The 16,263-nt window shown below is 37.3% G+C and overlaps 1 pseudogene; it reads left to right on the top strand.

Moving 5' to 3' along the window:
* The first annotated feature begins 13,603 nt into the window (after positions 1-13,603).
* On the top strand, positions 13,604-14,934 carry LOC124527115 (tubulin alpha-1B chain-like; annotated as a pseudogene).
* The last annotated feature ends 1,329 nt before the right edge of the window (positions 14,935-16,263 follow it).

The following is a 16,263-nucleotide window of genomic DNA, read 5'->3' on the forward strand; positions in this document are numbered from 1 at the left end:
TCAAAACCCATGCACAGGAAGGTGCATCATTCTCTCAACTATTACTTCTGAAAGTCTGCCAATTCCTAAGCAGCACACTTCTTCTAACCCTACCTATCTATGGTGACTTCTTGCTTTGTTCATAAAGTCTGTGTCCTGGTGGGCAGTTCTCCCTGGCTTAGGAAATAGTAAATTGCTTTCCTTTGTTCCAGATTAATGTTGTGTGTGTGGTGGGGATGATGGTACTTCTCAGTAAGGATATGAAAAGCTATGAGAATATTGTGGAAATCAGAGCACTAAAAAGTGACTTCCAACTCCACATAGAAGTTAGAGAGAGGTTAGCTAGGCAGAAAAGAGGCAAGTGATCAAATCATTCTTCAAAGATGGGAAAACTTTTAGCTGAAGTATGGACACAGAAATTAGCTAATTCAATAAGCTGTCAATGGATTCTCAGGCAGAAAGAACAGATGAGCAAAATTAGGAAGACATTTGACTTTGTAGTGCATTTGAGAAACACCTAATGTTCATTGGTTCAAAAGACTGCAGGTGGATATGCAATTGGAGATAGCACAGGTAATATGTGCAGGTGAAAGGCTCTGCATGGTACATTGGTGTGGATGAGAAGTCAAAGATTTAACCTGTGTAGTAAAAATTAGTTTGACATTTAGAAAAGGTAATCTCATAAAGAGACTAACGTGCATAGACTCTAATTGAGCGGGGATTTGTTATTGCTGTAATGAATTTTGAATATCCTTTAGGAAAAATTCTTTATTTTGAAGGTAATGAAAATAAGGACCAACGGGTTATTTTTAAATGACCTGTCCAAAGTCACAGAACCAGGATTGGAACTCTAAACGGCTCCCTCCAATCTGTTGAAAAATCTAAAAAGCCACATAGTCCTGTTCTTTTTTGTAGGACTAAATCCCACCCCCATCCACCACCCAAGAAAGAATCTCTGCATGTGGGACACATTGTTATTTCTGTTTCTTAACTGGGACAGATACAGTGCTGGGATAAAACAACAACTGTCTGGATGATAAGTGATGTGCCAGTAATAAAATACTTGGAAACATGGCCGAATACCATATTACTGGAAGAGACTGAACTTTCCGCATATGCCTAACATGTCTCTCACTGCATTTGAAGGAAACAAAAATTAAAATCCAATTTATTCACTTTACCTGTTAAAACCAAGAAAGATTAAGATATTTGCCCAAGGTCACACAACCAAAAAGCAGAGAGAGAGAAATTGAAATTCAGGTATATCAACCTGCAATTCAGGCTTATTATTGCAAGCTGCCTGAAAGTTTGGCCTACAATCGAACTGAATGACAATTGTCTTTAGCTGAGGCTCTGTTGATTGTTTTCTCTTCCTAATTCTACTTTTAAAACATATCTCGTTTCTTTTATGTTTGCTTTTAATTTAAAGATACTTTACAAGCAATGAAACACATATGTGTTGTAACAATTGCACATACCTATATAACCACATTTAAAACCAGACATGGAACATTTTTATCACTCCAGGAAATTTCCTTTGCCTCTTTCAAGTCAGTCCCATCCTCCAGGCAACCACTTTCTAATTTCTGTGATTAAAAGTTAATTTTGCCTGCTATTGAACTTCTATAAATAGAACAGTGGTATGTGCTTTTTTGTGTCTGGCTTTTCCTGCTTAACTTTAAAAAAAAAAAAAATTCATCCACATTGGGATGCCTGGGTGGCTCAGTCCATTAAGTGTCTGACTTTGGCTCAGGTCATGATCTCGCAATTCATGAGTTCGAGACCTGCATCAGGCTCTCTGTAGTGACAGCTCACAGCCGGAGCCTGTTTTGGATTGTGTGTGTGTGCGTCTCTCAGGCCCTCCCTCACTCATACTCTGTCTCTGTCTCTGTCTCTCTCACTCTCTCTTAAAAATAAACAAACATTGAAATTCATCCATATTGTTGCATATATCCGTAGATTTTTTTTTATCGCTAAGTAGTATCGATTTGACTATTCCACAATTTATTTATCCACTCAACTATTAAGGGACATCGGGGTATTTCCAATTTTTTATCTTTATGAATAAAGCTGTTATAAACATTCTTATACAAGTCTTTTTGTGGATGTATGTCTTCGGTATTTTTGTAAGTATCTAGAAAGGAAATTGTTGTATTATAAAATTGAAGAATCTTTAATTATATGAAAAGTCGCTAAGAGTTTTCCAAAACAGACATACAAATTTAGTCTCACAGGAGCAATGTATTAAAGTTTCAGTCTCACCACAGTCTTGTGAATATTGATGTTGTCAATCATTTCAATTCTAGCCATTCCAGTGTGCGTGCAGTGATGTCTCACTGTGGGCTTATGTTCTCACTTCAAGAGTGACCAATGGTATTACATGCTCATTGGCCACTCATATATCTTTTGTTAAATGTCTCTAGAAGCCTTTTGCCCATTTTCATATGGAGCTGGGTTTTTGGTTTTGTTTTGTTTGGGTTTTTTTTTTTCTTTTTAATTTGTAGGTAGAAGACTTTTAAATATTCCAAATAAAACTCCTTTACTAGAAGTATTTATTTTGAAAATTCTCTCCTAGGTTGTGGCTTGCCTTTTTGTTTTTGTCATACGGGCTTAATGCGAATGGGTGTTTTTAAATTTGATGAAGTCAAATTTATTATTTCTTTTTTGTTTTCTGGGTCTTCTCTGACAAATTTTTGCGTACCCCTAGACTGAAAATATATTCTCTAATATTTTCTTTCATAGGATTTATAGTTTTAGTTATAACTTTATGTGAAAATGGCAAATATTTTCCAAACTGCCTGCACCACTTTCCCACAAGCAATGTATATAATCAATGTATATAATTAAGAGTTAGGGGTGGTACCAGAGTGAAGTTTTATTTTTTCCCAAATGTACATACAGTTGGTCTAGCATGACTTTTTTTTTTAAACACTTTTCTTTCTCCATTAAATTGGCTTGGACTTCTGTCAAATAACTATTTACCATATACATGTTGGTCTATTTTGGGGCTCCATATGCTGTTGCATTAATATATTTGTCAGTCTTTATGCTAATGTCATACTGTTTTATACGTCAGGTAATGTCAGTTCTTCCATTTTTTTTCTTCTGCAACTATATTTTTTTCTAGATCCTTTGCTTTTCCAAATAATTTTAGAACCAGTTTGGCAATAGAAAAGTCTTAGAATTGGGATTGTGTTCATATGGAATGTATTCATCAATCTGGAAGAAGCTGACATTTTAACAATATTGAGTTTTTCAAGCCATGTACAATTCATTTCTATTTATACAGGACTTTTAATTCTATTTAGGAATGTGTTTAGTTTTCAGTTTATATGTTTGTATGCATTTCATTAAATTATTTTATGTTTTTTGATGTAATTATACATAGAATTGGTTTCTTAATTTTATTTTCCAATTGTTTCCTGCTCATAAAAAATACAGTTAATTATTGTATATTGACCTTGTTTCATGCCACCATGTTAATTTCACTTACTCGTTCCAGTATTTGTGTTACAGATGCCTAAGAATGTTCAAAATGAAAAATTATCACCTATAAAGAAGTTTTACTTTATTCTGCCCAATTCTTATGACCTTTATTTCCTTTTCTTGTCTTGTTGAACTAGCTGGGACTTCCAGTAAAATGTTGAATAAAGTGGTGAGAATCAACTTTCTTGACTTGTTCCCCAATTTAAGGGGAATGTGTTCATTATTTCACCATTAAGGAATATTTACTGCAGTTTTTAGTAGATACCCTTTTAAAAATTGAGAAAATTCCTTTATCTTCAGTTTTCTGATAATTTTTATTCATCATAAATGAGTGATGAATAAAGTTAACTCCTTTTTCTTCACTTTGAAATTCTTATGTATGTGCTTTCCTTGTTACATAAGAACATAAACTATATTACTCAATCTTTTTATTGTTAAGCCAAACAACTTCCTACAACAAATCCTACTTTATATTTCTACATATTGCATGCCAATACTTTTATAAAGGTCATTTGTGTCTATATTTAAAAGAGATACTGTTCTATAATTTTTTCTTATAATGTTCTTGTCAGATTTTCTTATCAGAGTTATTCTGGATTTATAAAAGAAGTTTGGGTGTGTTGCTTGTATTTTCCAAAAAGACTTTTATGCAATGTATAGCATTTCTTCCTTATAGCTTTGATGTAAAGTTGACCCTTGAACAATGCGGGGGCGGGGGGGGGAGGTTAGGGGCATTGACCCCTCTGTCCCTCGAACCTTGCAAAGTTGAAAATACATTTGAACTTGTACAGTTCAAACCTGTGTTGTTCAAGGGTCAACTGTAATTTGTAAACATCTGGTCTGGTATTTTGTGAGAATTTTTATTATGAGTTAATTTTTTTTAATATACAGCTATTCAGATATTCTATTTCTTCAATTTTGGTAAGCCATGTTTTTTCTAGGAACGGCCTATTTCATTCATATTATTGAATTTATTTCCAAAATGTGTCCATAATATTTCTCATTTTATCCCTTCAATGTTTGAGGGATCTATGTTAATATCTATTCTCTCTTACATTTCCAATATAGTTTTTTTATTTTTCTGCTGAGTCTTATTAATAGGTTGTTCAATTTTGTTAAACTTTTCCAAGTGTCATATTTTTCCATTATTTCACATATTCTCCAATATTTGGCATAGTCAGTCTTTTGCATTTTAGCCATACTAGTTAATGATAACTAATGATATTGAACATCTTTATTCATGTTCATTTTCAATGCATAGATCTTCTTTGGTAACACGTTCAAACTTTTTTTTTAATTGGGTTTTTGTTAACTTGTAAGCATTCTTTATATATTTTAGGTATGGGGGCTCTCAGTCTTTCTGAGATCAAAAGGTTTAAGAATCATGTATACAATATGTATTGGGGCCATCATTCCTGGCAGAGAATAAGACAAACATACAGAAAAATAAGGAGAACTGAAAGGTGAAAAGTTCTTCATAACTATGTATAAACACCTTGCTCTAACCATCTGTGAGACTAGATAATTCTGGATTGTTCAGTGAAACATTATGTGTCCTCCTTTGATTAAACTGCATGGGATTTCTATTTTGCAACCAAAAGTCCTAATGTAACAGTTTTATTTACTTCTCTCTGCACATGGCAGAAAATGTTTACAGCAGCCTAAATAGCATCCCAATCCAAGGGATCCACAGGAAAGCAATTAGAGCCTCTGAATGCCAACTACAAAACCCTAGGAGAGAGATCTGATTTATTGGATCAAGTGACTATGGGCAGGTAGGTGGTTCATATGGCCTACTACTCAAGCAGCATGGGTTGTGGAAGAAGATATTCAGAAGAGAGTGTGGGAAGTTTCTATACTATGGGTTGTGGAGGTAAGGGGGGAAATGTCAGCTATTTACATTAGGTAATGACTAGTATAAGTTTTTACTGAGGTAACCTCAATTGCGTGAAAGAAATAGTGTAGAAAATATGAGAGGCATGAAGAATAAGAACTTGAGTAAATAAACTGACTATAGATTGACCTTTGAAGAAACTGCTAAGAAAAAAATCATGAAAATGGAGGCATGATTGAACAAATTCAGGTAAGCACCCTGTCTTTAAAGATGGATTTAGCCAGAATGATTGAACTTAATCCTTGACTAAGCATTTTAGCACAGTGTGCCTTTGCTCTTAGGGATCTTTCATTAGCTTTGGGCACTTAATATCAGTTGTTAGTTCCCTGGTGAGAAGAATCTTCCCTGCAGGCACTGGCATCTGAAAAACCTTTCTCACCCCAGGAAGCAGCTTACACCTGCCATTCCTTATCTGCACACACCAGGGAGGCTGCTTAAAGCCAGAGTGGAAGGCCAGTGAGCACTGCCAAGCTTGAAGATTCAAGCCACATTCTGTGTTTCAGCCTGCTGCGGTCCTATTCCTAGATTTTCAGCCCAAATTTCAACCCCTTATTCTTTATCTCAGTGTTCACCCTGACCTCTTTAGCCTAGACATTCTAATGATGCTTCAACTTTACTTTCATGTAACCTTTGGATGTCCTACTCCACCCCATACCTGGTCCACATCCATCTTGACCTTCAGGATTCATATGCCAGCGCAGTGGCTCATTTTAAACTCCAATCAAACCCTAGTATTTGACATTGTTCTCTAACTCTGAGCCTAGGTCCATTGTCAGACTCATGGCAGCCTCTCTCAGTCAGAGGTACGCTGTACTCACGTCTCACCAAATATGTATCAATCAAGCGCCTGTGCATATTAGGAAGAAATCAGTGGTGCTCATTCATAAGCAAACAATATTGAGAACCTATCATATGCAAGGAAATGTAAATATTTGGAAGTCTTCAGAAAAAGTAATAAAAATAGCAACAGCTGACATTATTTACTACATTTAAGGCATTTTGGGAGGCACATGGTATGACTTTCTTACTATTTTTTTTTAATTTTTCTTATTCCCACATTATACTTGAAGATACTAAGGCACAAAAAGTTTTGTAAGTGATTTGTCTTGTATTATCCAGCCAAGTGGCCAAATCAGGATTTTAACTCTAATCTTAATGCCAGAAATTATTTTTCAGTCTAGTGGGGACCAGAACCATGTATCATAAAATACAATATAAAGGCAATAGTATTCAAGCAAATAATTAAGGACTACCAGAAAGTACAATTAATTGCTTGAGGGGAGAAAGGAGGAAAGATCGAGGTTGGCTTTCTCGGGGAAAAGAGATGATTAACGTAGGCATTGTAAGATAAGGAGAATCTGAACAAGGGGAGGAAGGCAATGTCACTCCAGGCAGAGAGATTGAACAAGATTAGAAACAGCCATGTGAATATATGATAAGGCAGCAGTAGGTTTTCTCATTCTCCAGAGAAATCTCCAACTTTGGATCTCTGGATAGGGCTTTCCAATGACAATCTCTCATACTAGCCAGGAAAGAAAGAAAATTTTATGTAGATGAAACATCTTTCATTTTCTTTTCCTCAGGCTAATCAGAAGGTTATGGGGAAGGCCTGGCATAAAGGAAGAAGTCAGCAAACACACACCAGAGCTCAGGACACAAGGGTGGGGTTATACATTATATCCAGGATCCTGGTACTTCTAGAATAATTTGACCATCTCAAAGATAAATAACTTCTTGGGGCACCTGCGTGGCTCAATCAAGTACGCATCTGACTCTTGATTTCAGCTCAGGTTGTGATCTCACGGTTTGAGAGATTGGGATTTTCTCTCTGTCTCTCAAATAAACTTAAAAAAAAATTCTTATAGAGCATAATGATGTCAGATAACGAATTTCATTTTATTAAATATTTTTTCAGAATCTTTTGTCAATAAGGTTGTCAAAGGTTACATGCTGCAAGCTTTAGAATTGTGCCAATGCCCCCCCCCTGCCGCTATTCAACCTAAGATTCTCAAATCTTTTCCCCATCATGTCTTTCCATTTCCATGACCTTTTGGCTTTTTCAGGCTCTCCCTTCATCATCCTCTAACTTTTTAGGCTATTCATGTGCAAAGCCACACAGAGAAAGGCTGTGATATCCATTTCTGGGAAATGGCCTATATTGGCTGCATTTCTCTAAATGGCCTATTTCAGTAAATTGCCGTCTGGGTTCTCTGAGATGATGACTGTGTCAGCAGTCTTGCACCATTGGCCCAGTTCTAGGTTTTGGCTCTTTCAGCCATATGCCACCTATAGCCTAGTGCTGGCCGATCTGTGAAACTGGGGATTCTTTTGTTTATCTCTGGAGTGGCAACACACAGTAGCTACTTTGGAAATCTGTGACTCCCAAAACCTTCTCCTTCCTTGCTCTGAAAATGCTCCCTGCTGCAGAATATTTTCAAGTTCATCATTTACCTTTCACTAAGGCATGGTTTAGTATTTGCCACTTTTGGGTTTGAAAGAAAAATTCAGGTGATTGTTATCTTCTGGTAATACAAGAAGATGAAAGTGCTTATAAGCATGGCAGCTTCTCACCCAGAGCAGTTAGAAACTATTCAAAGAGAATTAGAGCACAAAGAGTTCAACATCAAGAAAAGAAATGAGCTAAGATAATAAAGGTTACTTATATCCAACTTACAGAAAATCTATACCTAAGGATCAAATTATATATAGTTTCAAAACATATCACATAATGCGTTTATGTCATATTCTCCTATTCTTGACCATCTTCTTGTTCCTTAACCATGGTTTTAAGACTATATTTTAAATTTTATTGTGCTTAAATCTTTTCAGTTGTAAGTTCTCTACATATTTTTTATTTTATCAATACTCACAAAACTTTAACGAAAAGGCAATATTACAGGCTATGAGATTTTTTTTTTTTGTCACATATTCCTTACATGGGAAACAAATAGAATTTTACTCCAAGGACAGATTTATCTTGGGCTTCCAGAGATCTCTTCTTGAAGTCCTTAACAGTGTTCTTTGGCTTAATCTGAACATTTTAGTTTTTCTCTCTTTGTCCTTTCAAACTGGCCAATTTCCTAGAAGCTGAAAAGCTATTACTAACAGTGCCCTGAATTTTTATAGCATTGCAAAATGATTCTTGTGCCATCTTTGTCTCAAAATGAAACTGATGAAGAAACAGGCTAATGAACGAGTGATCACACAGCTAACGTGTATGACAGCTGGAGCTATATGCTCCAACCTTTGACCTCTGGTCTAAGTCCTTCCCAATTGGAAAGGGAGGAAATAATGGATATTAAGAATCAAGAGGCAGATGTTAGAAGAAGAAATAGAGAAAAGTTTACAAGTTTAATAGAGGAACACTACTACCTCCTGTGTCTTTAAAATCAAGTTCACCTGGATTCTTAAGATTTTGGTTTAGATTTTTCACTTACTGCACCAAGGGCCTTGGCTTTTTTAAAATATATTTATACAGAATCCAAGGATTTGGGCATAACAAACAATTAAAATATACTTAAAAATAAAACTGCCACATGGTCGTGTGAATTTTGGCTTCACAAAGATGCAAAGGAAATAGTGCCACAATTCAAAGGGTTTTTTGTCCATTGTTAAAAAAAATCACTCTAGCACTAATTTTTACTTGGCTTCTGAATTTTCTTTTCCCTTCTTTCTACACCAATCTCCATTCCCTTCCCCTTGCTAGTTAATTACTCTTGACGATAAATGGAAGGGAATGAGCGTTACCAATTATGTGGGTATTCTGCAAAGAATTTACGTGTCCGACCATATCCTCAGCCTGAGATAAGTCTTAAATTTTTGGTATAAAAAGATTTAAGGACCCAGAGCTGTGAATACAATGACTGTGTTCAAAGATGACAGAATAGGGATGCGTGGGTGGCTCAGTCAGCTGGGTGCCTGACTTCGGCTCAGGTCATGATCTCATGGTTCATGGGTTCAAGCCCACATGTGGCTCTGTACTGCCAGCGTGCAACCTGTTTCGGATTCTCTACCTCTCTTTCCGCCCCTCCCCTGCTTGTGCTCTGCCTCTCAAAAGTAAATCAACATCAGAAACTTGTTTTGAAAATATGACAGAATAAAACTCATAATAATGTATTAGTTCTATTCATAACCATTAAAAAGTATGTATTGTGGGGGTGCCTGTGTGGCTCAGTTAGTTAAGCAACCAATTCTTGATTTTGGCTCAGGTCATGATTTCAGGGTTCCTGAGATTGAGCCCTGCATCGAGCTCCAGGCTGACAGCATGGAGCCTGCTTGGATTCTCTCTCTCCCACTCTCTGTGCCCGTCCCCCACTCCTGTGCATGTTCTCTCTCAAATAAACAAATATTAAAAACTATCTATGTATTTTGAAGTAATTACAGCTGCACAGGAATTTGCAAAGCAATACACAAGGACACTTTTCCTTTAGCTTCTTCCCCAGTGCCAAAATCCCACCGAACCATGGTACAACATCAAAACCAAGAAACCGACATTGACACAGTCCAAAAAGCAGGTTCAGATGTCACCAATTATACATGCACCCATTTGTGTTTTTGCGTATAAAATCCTCCACAATTTTATCACATGTGTAGTTTTGTATAATCACCACCACAATCAAGACACCCCACTCTGTCACCAACACAAGTTTATTCTTTATAGGCACACATTCCCTTTCCCCATCCACTAATCATCCACTAATTTGTTCTCCATATTTATAACTGTTATTTCACAAATGTTATATTCATGTAATTGTGCAGTTATGTATCATTTTGATATTTCCACTCAGCATCATTTCCTTGAGATCCATCCAAGTTTTTGAGTGTATAAATGATTCGTTTTTAAAATTATTGCTGCATAGTATTCCGTGGAATGAATGTACCACAGTGTGTTTAACCATTCACACTATAAACGACATCTGGATACTGTGCAGTTTGGCGTTATTATGAATAAAGCTGCTAGGAACATTCATACAAATTCTTATGTGTAAATATCTTCATTTCTCCAGGGATAATGCACAACAGTGCCACTGCTGAGTCATATGGTAAGTTTATTTTTAGTTTCAAAAACAACTGCCCATGTTCCAGAGTGGCTATACCATTTTACATTCAAACCGGCAATGTATGAGTGATCCAGTACTCCGCATTCTTTTTTTTTTTAATGTTTATTTTTGAGAGACAGAGAGAGAGCACGTGCACAAGCAGGGGAGGGGCAGAGAGAAAGGGAGACACAGATCCCAAACAGCCTCCACTCTGTCAGCACAGAGCCCAGGGCAGGGCTGGAACCCACGAACTGAGATCATGACCTGAGCCAAATCAACAGTCAGATGCTTAACTGACTGAGCCACACAGGTGCCCCCAGTTTCTGCACATTCTTGCCTATACTTGTTGCCACTGTTTTTTATTTTAGCTATTCTGATAGATGTGCAGTGAAACCTCCCTGTGGTTTTAATTTTCATTTCCCTACTAGCTAATGATGTTGAACATCTTTCCATGGGTTCATTTGCCTTCTGCCTATCAGTGAAATGTCTGTGCTTGATTTTTTGCCCATTTTTTAATTGGATCAATTGTTGTTTTTTCTAATGTTGAGTTTTGAGAGTTCTTTACACATTTTAGATACAAGATCTGTGTCAAACACATGATTTGCAAATATTTTCTCTCAGTCTGTGGGTTTTTAAAAATACCCTCAACAGAGTTTTTCAAAGAGCAAATTTTTAAAATTTAGATGAGGTCCAATTTAGCACTTTTTCCTCTTATGAATAGTGTTTTGGGTGTTAAATCTAAGAACATTTTTCCTGCCTAGCCCTAGGTCCCCCACATTTTCTCAATGTACCTAAGTTTCACTTACAATTCCATGATCCATTTTGAGTTAATTTTTATGTAAGAGAGAAGATCTAGGTGGAGATCCATTTATTTTATTTTATTTTTTTTTGACAATGGATGTCCAGTGGCTCCAACACTATGTATTGACTTAACCTCCTTTGTCAAAATTAAGTGGCCATCTTTGTTTGGGTATATTTCTGTATTCTCTCTTCTGTTTCACTGATCTATAGGTCTACCCTTCTTCCTACCCCTCCTCCAGTATATCACTGGCGTGATTACTAAAGCTATATTAGAAGCTTTAACATTAGGAGAAGTGATTATTCCTTCTACTTTTTCAAAGTTATTTTGGCTATTTAATGGACTCTACCTTTCCATATAAGTTTTAGAAAATTTATCTGTCTACCAAAAATAAAAAATAAAAAACAAAAAACACTTTCTGAAACTTTGATAGAAATCGTATCAAGCCTATAGATAAATTTTGGAAGAAATGATATTTTTACTATATTCAGTCTTCTAATCCAAAATATGCTGTATCTCTCAAATACTTAAGGTTCTTTTTGATTGATTTCATCACCTTATAAATTTCATTATATAAATTCTGTATATGATTTGTTACATTTATACCTATATACTTCATTCTCTGTGGAGAAATTCTTGGGTGGTATTTTTAAACTTTGGTTTTCACTTGTTTATCAGTAGTATATATATGCATACATATAGTGACTTTATGTGTTGCTCTTGTGTCCTGTGTTTTATGACAACTGCCTTAGGTCTTGTTAGATAGGGTCACCATTTGATTCAAATTAATATTAGCGTCTATGTATTACATTTCTCATTCATGTTTTTCTTATTATTGTTTTTCTCATGGTTTTCCTGGTCTTTGGTAGAATACATCATTTTCTGTTTTATGCTGGGTATTTTGATTATTAGGAGACTCTTAATTGTACTTAAATCTTCTTTTTTAGCTGATATTTGCCCTTTTAGATTTAGTAGGTGAACTCTGGTTCACTTTGGTGGGGCTTAGTTTCACTGACAGGTTTTCAGAGCCCTTGCAATGCTGTTCTGGTCTCCTTCATTCTTCTGTTGCTGTTGGAGCTCCGGATCAATCCTTGCTGGTGTCATCTGTGGAGACAGAGTACCTCCCTTGGCTGCCCGGTTTCGTGGATACCTTTTGTTGGGGGTGGGAGAGCCCAATTTGTTGGGGCTGAATTGCCTTATTCCACTGGGTGGAGGGCAGGTAAATACAGGTCTCTGGGATGCTGCCCCGATGGGCAGTAAGTCTGCCTGCTGGTGCCCTAGCTGTGAAGTGAGAGGGCTGAGTTGGCCCACTGTGTTGCTAAGTTCAGTGGATCAAACTACTGCTAGGACCAGGGTGTGAGGGGAGACTGAGAGGGCAACTCACAACCTTTGTAAGCATAAAAAAGACACAAGAAAGGCAGAGACCTTTAGTTTTTAAAATGTGGTCCCTGAACCAGCACCAACAGCATCAAGGAGACACTGGTAGGAAATGCAAATGAAAACTCTGATTCAGACCTGAGTAGGTCAGAAACTTTGGGGTGAAGCCCAGAAAAAGGTGTTTTAAATAGTTGCTTCAGGTAACCGAAAGTTTGAGAACTGTGGCATAGACAATGGCTATAATTAAAGTGAATATGGCCTCCTAGGGCCCTCTTCTGCTCCTTACAGAGATGTCCCCAGAACGGTCTTAAATGGGAAAAAGAATCTTCCAAGTACTATTTATGAAAATGTTTCATAAATATTTCTTCCACAAATACTCTTCTCTACCCAAGCTAGAAGAACCACATTAGCAATTTGAAAAAAACACATAAAATAATAATATCAAATAATTATTTGAAACTGCCACATGACAATAATTATCCCATTCAAAAAGCCACATAAAAAATTTATGGGCTATTTTTTTATTCTTCACCTATGTTTCTTCATCCTAAATAATCTTGAAAAAGCTGTTGTCTTTTAAGACTTTTGAAAAACAAACAAAATGAACAAACAAGACTTTTGAGAGGCAATAGTATAGATTGGTTAAGAATATACACTCCAGAGCCAAACTGCCTGGGTTCAAACCCGGCCTCCATCACCTATCAATTGTGAAACTGTTCACTTTATGTAAGAATTAAATGAGAAAGTAGACGTACAAGCATAGAACTATGCTCTATAAATGATGGCTATTAAGGCACTAATATCCAGTAGATACCAGCCATGTGGAAAATGCTTTAAATTGCTTTTCTAGTAATTGAGACAGGTATATGTGATTTTAGCCACACTCCTATTGTGTATTTTATCTTCTCTGCAGGTAAAAGAATGTTAGTTTGGAGTTTCTCTAACATCAACTGCCTAAGTGTCATGCTCTAACAAGCAACAACTTCTCTTCCTCTCTGCCATCTGCTTGGCAGCTGCAAAGCAGCAACCATGCATGAATGCATCTCCATCCATGTTGGCCAGGCTGACGTCCAGATTGATAGGGACTGCTGGGAGGTCTATTGCCTGGAACACGGCATCCAGCCCAGTGATCAGATGCCAAGTAACAAGACCAATGGAAGAGGAGATGACTCCTTCAACATCAAGAGCTCTTCAGTGAGACAGGTGCTGGCAAGCACGTGCCCAGGGCAGTGTTAGTAGACCTGGAATCCACAGTCATTGATGAAGTTCGCACTGGCACCAATAGCCAGCTCTTCCACCCTGAGCAGCTCATCACAGGCAAGGAGATGCCACCAATAACTATGCCCAAGGGCACCACAACACTGACGAGGAAATTACTGACCTTGTCTTGGACCGATTTCAGAAACTGGCCAACCAGTACACAGATCTACAAGGGCTTCTTGGTTTTTCCCAGCTTTGGAGGGGGAACTAGTTCCTCTGCTGATGAATCATCTCTGTGGATTATGGCAAGAAGTCCAAGCTAGAGTTCTCCAACTTTCCGGCCCCACAGGTTTCCACAGTTGTAGCTGAGCCCTACAATTCCATCCTCACTATCCACAACAACCTGGAGCACTCTGATTGTACCTTCAGGGTAGACAGTGAGGCCATCTATGACATCTGTTGTAGGAGCCTTGATATTGAACACCCAACCTACAGTAGCCTATATAGGTTGATAGATTAAATTGTGTCCTCCATCACTGCTTCCCTCAGATTTGATGGAACCCTGAATGTCGGTCTGACAGAATTCCAGACGCATCTGGTGCCCTATCCCCACATCTACTTCTCTCTGGCCACATATGCTCCTGTCATCTCTGCTGAGAAAGCCCACCACAAACAGCTTTCTATAGCAGAGATCACCAATGAATCCTTTGAGCCAGCCAACCAGATGGTGAAATGTGACCTTCGCCATGGTAAACACATGGCTTATTGCCTGTTGTACCATGGCAACATGGTTCCCCAAAGATGCTAATGCTGCCATTGCCACCATCAAGACCAAGTATATCACCCAGGTTGTGGACTGATGCCCCATTGGCCCCAATGTTGGCATTAATTACCAGTTTCCCACTGTGGTACCTGGTAGAGACCTGGCCAAAGTACAGCAGGATGTGTGCATGCTGAGCAGCATTGCTGAGGCCTGGGTCTGCCTGAACCACACGTATGACCTGCTGTATGACAAGTGTGCCTTTGTTCACTGGTATGTGGATGAGGGTATGAAGGAAGGAGAGTTTCCTAAGGCCTGTGAGGACATGGCTGCCCTTGAGAAGGATTATGAGGTGGTTGGTATGGATTGTGTTGAAGGAGAGGTTGAAGAAGAAGTTTAAAAAGTCACATAGATGCTGCTTTTACAGGGAAGCTTAGTCCGTTTTAAACATTGAAAAGTGTGCTCTGATCAGTTAATTTGCATGTAGCAGTGTATACTCTCACATACAATTACTGGCCTATATTTTAAAACACAATGCTTTATTATAGACCCAAGCTGTCCATTTCTCTGATGAGTTTGAATGAAGTATTCCCTGTCTTAAATGGAAAGAAAGAAAGAAAGAAAGAAAGAAAGAAAGAAAGAAAGAAAGAAAGAAAGAAAGAAAGAAAGACAAAAGAACAGAAAAAAGAAAAGAAAAGAAAAAGAAAAAAAAGAAAAAAGAAATCAAGAAAGGCAGGCAATATTAGTTTGGATTATAGGAGTATAATCACATCATGTGTCATAGTTAAGCTAATTTACACAAAAATGGTGAAAGCTATGGTTACAACCTGATTAGTATACTGCACTAATTGGATTATTCGATTGTACAGTCTTCTGGATATATTTTGTTCTTCCTCTATATATATCTTATCCCTGAGAATACTTTATCAGTGTAACCGTTTATAGGTCTGATAACCAAAACAGAATGTTAAGTTTCATAAGTATAATACCTTACACAAATTGATGTCCCCAGCACTACAGTATACAGTGTGTGACACAGAATAGGTACTCAAAAAATGTCTGTGGAACTGAACTTAAAACAAACAAACAAACTCTTATGGCAGTCATCCATTTAAAGCCAGTGAATCCTATTTTTGTTTTTTTCCCTCTGATACTCTTTTTGGCCCCTCTGATTTACAAAGAACCTAGAAACGTTAAGAATTGATGTTTCAAGAGTCTTTTCAAACTTTTAAATCCCACTAAATCTGTTGCTGCAAGTTTTTTGTTACTTCCTTACATAGTTCCTATGTTCAAACTTTGAAGATTTTCTCAATCTTGCATTATTGGCTGTCAGGAACATCTATCCAGAATCCCCCAGTGCTTCCAGTTACAACCCCAAAACTCATTATTTCCCTATATCTTCACTTTTTTTTCCTTATGTGCAACACTGTCATCTCTTGGAAGTTGCTCAGATTCTGCACCCATTCTTCATCCCCACTGCACAGTATATGCACATATCATATTGCTTGGTTTAGACATTTTTGATGGGTGACAATCATCTTGTTATACAAAACTTATGTTTTTCAGTTCATACAGCATACTGGTCCCAAATGATCTCCCTAACCATTGCCCTCCATACTGCCCACTGTACATCGGGGCCCTTCATATAAACACAAGGGTCTTGAGTTTGCCCCCTGTTAAACTTACTTGTCTCATATGCTGATACCCTGCTCACTCACACTTCTCAACA

Source organism: Lynx rufus, unplaced genomic scaffold (genome assembly GCF_022079265.1).
Source record: "Lynx rufus isolate CCGP_SWC_20201006 ecotype Redwood Valley unplaced genomic scaffold, mLynRuf1.p SCAF_5, whole genome shotgun sequence".
NCBI lineage: Eukaryota > Metazoa > Chordata > Mammalia > Carnivora > Felidae > Lynx > Lynx rufus.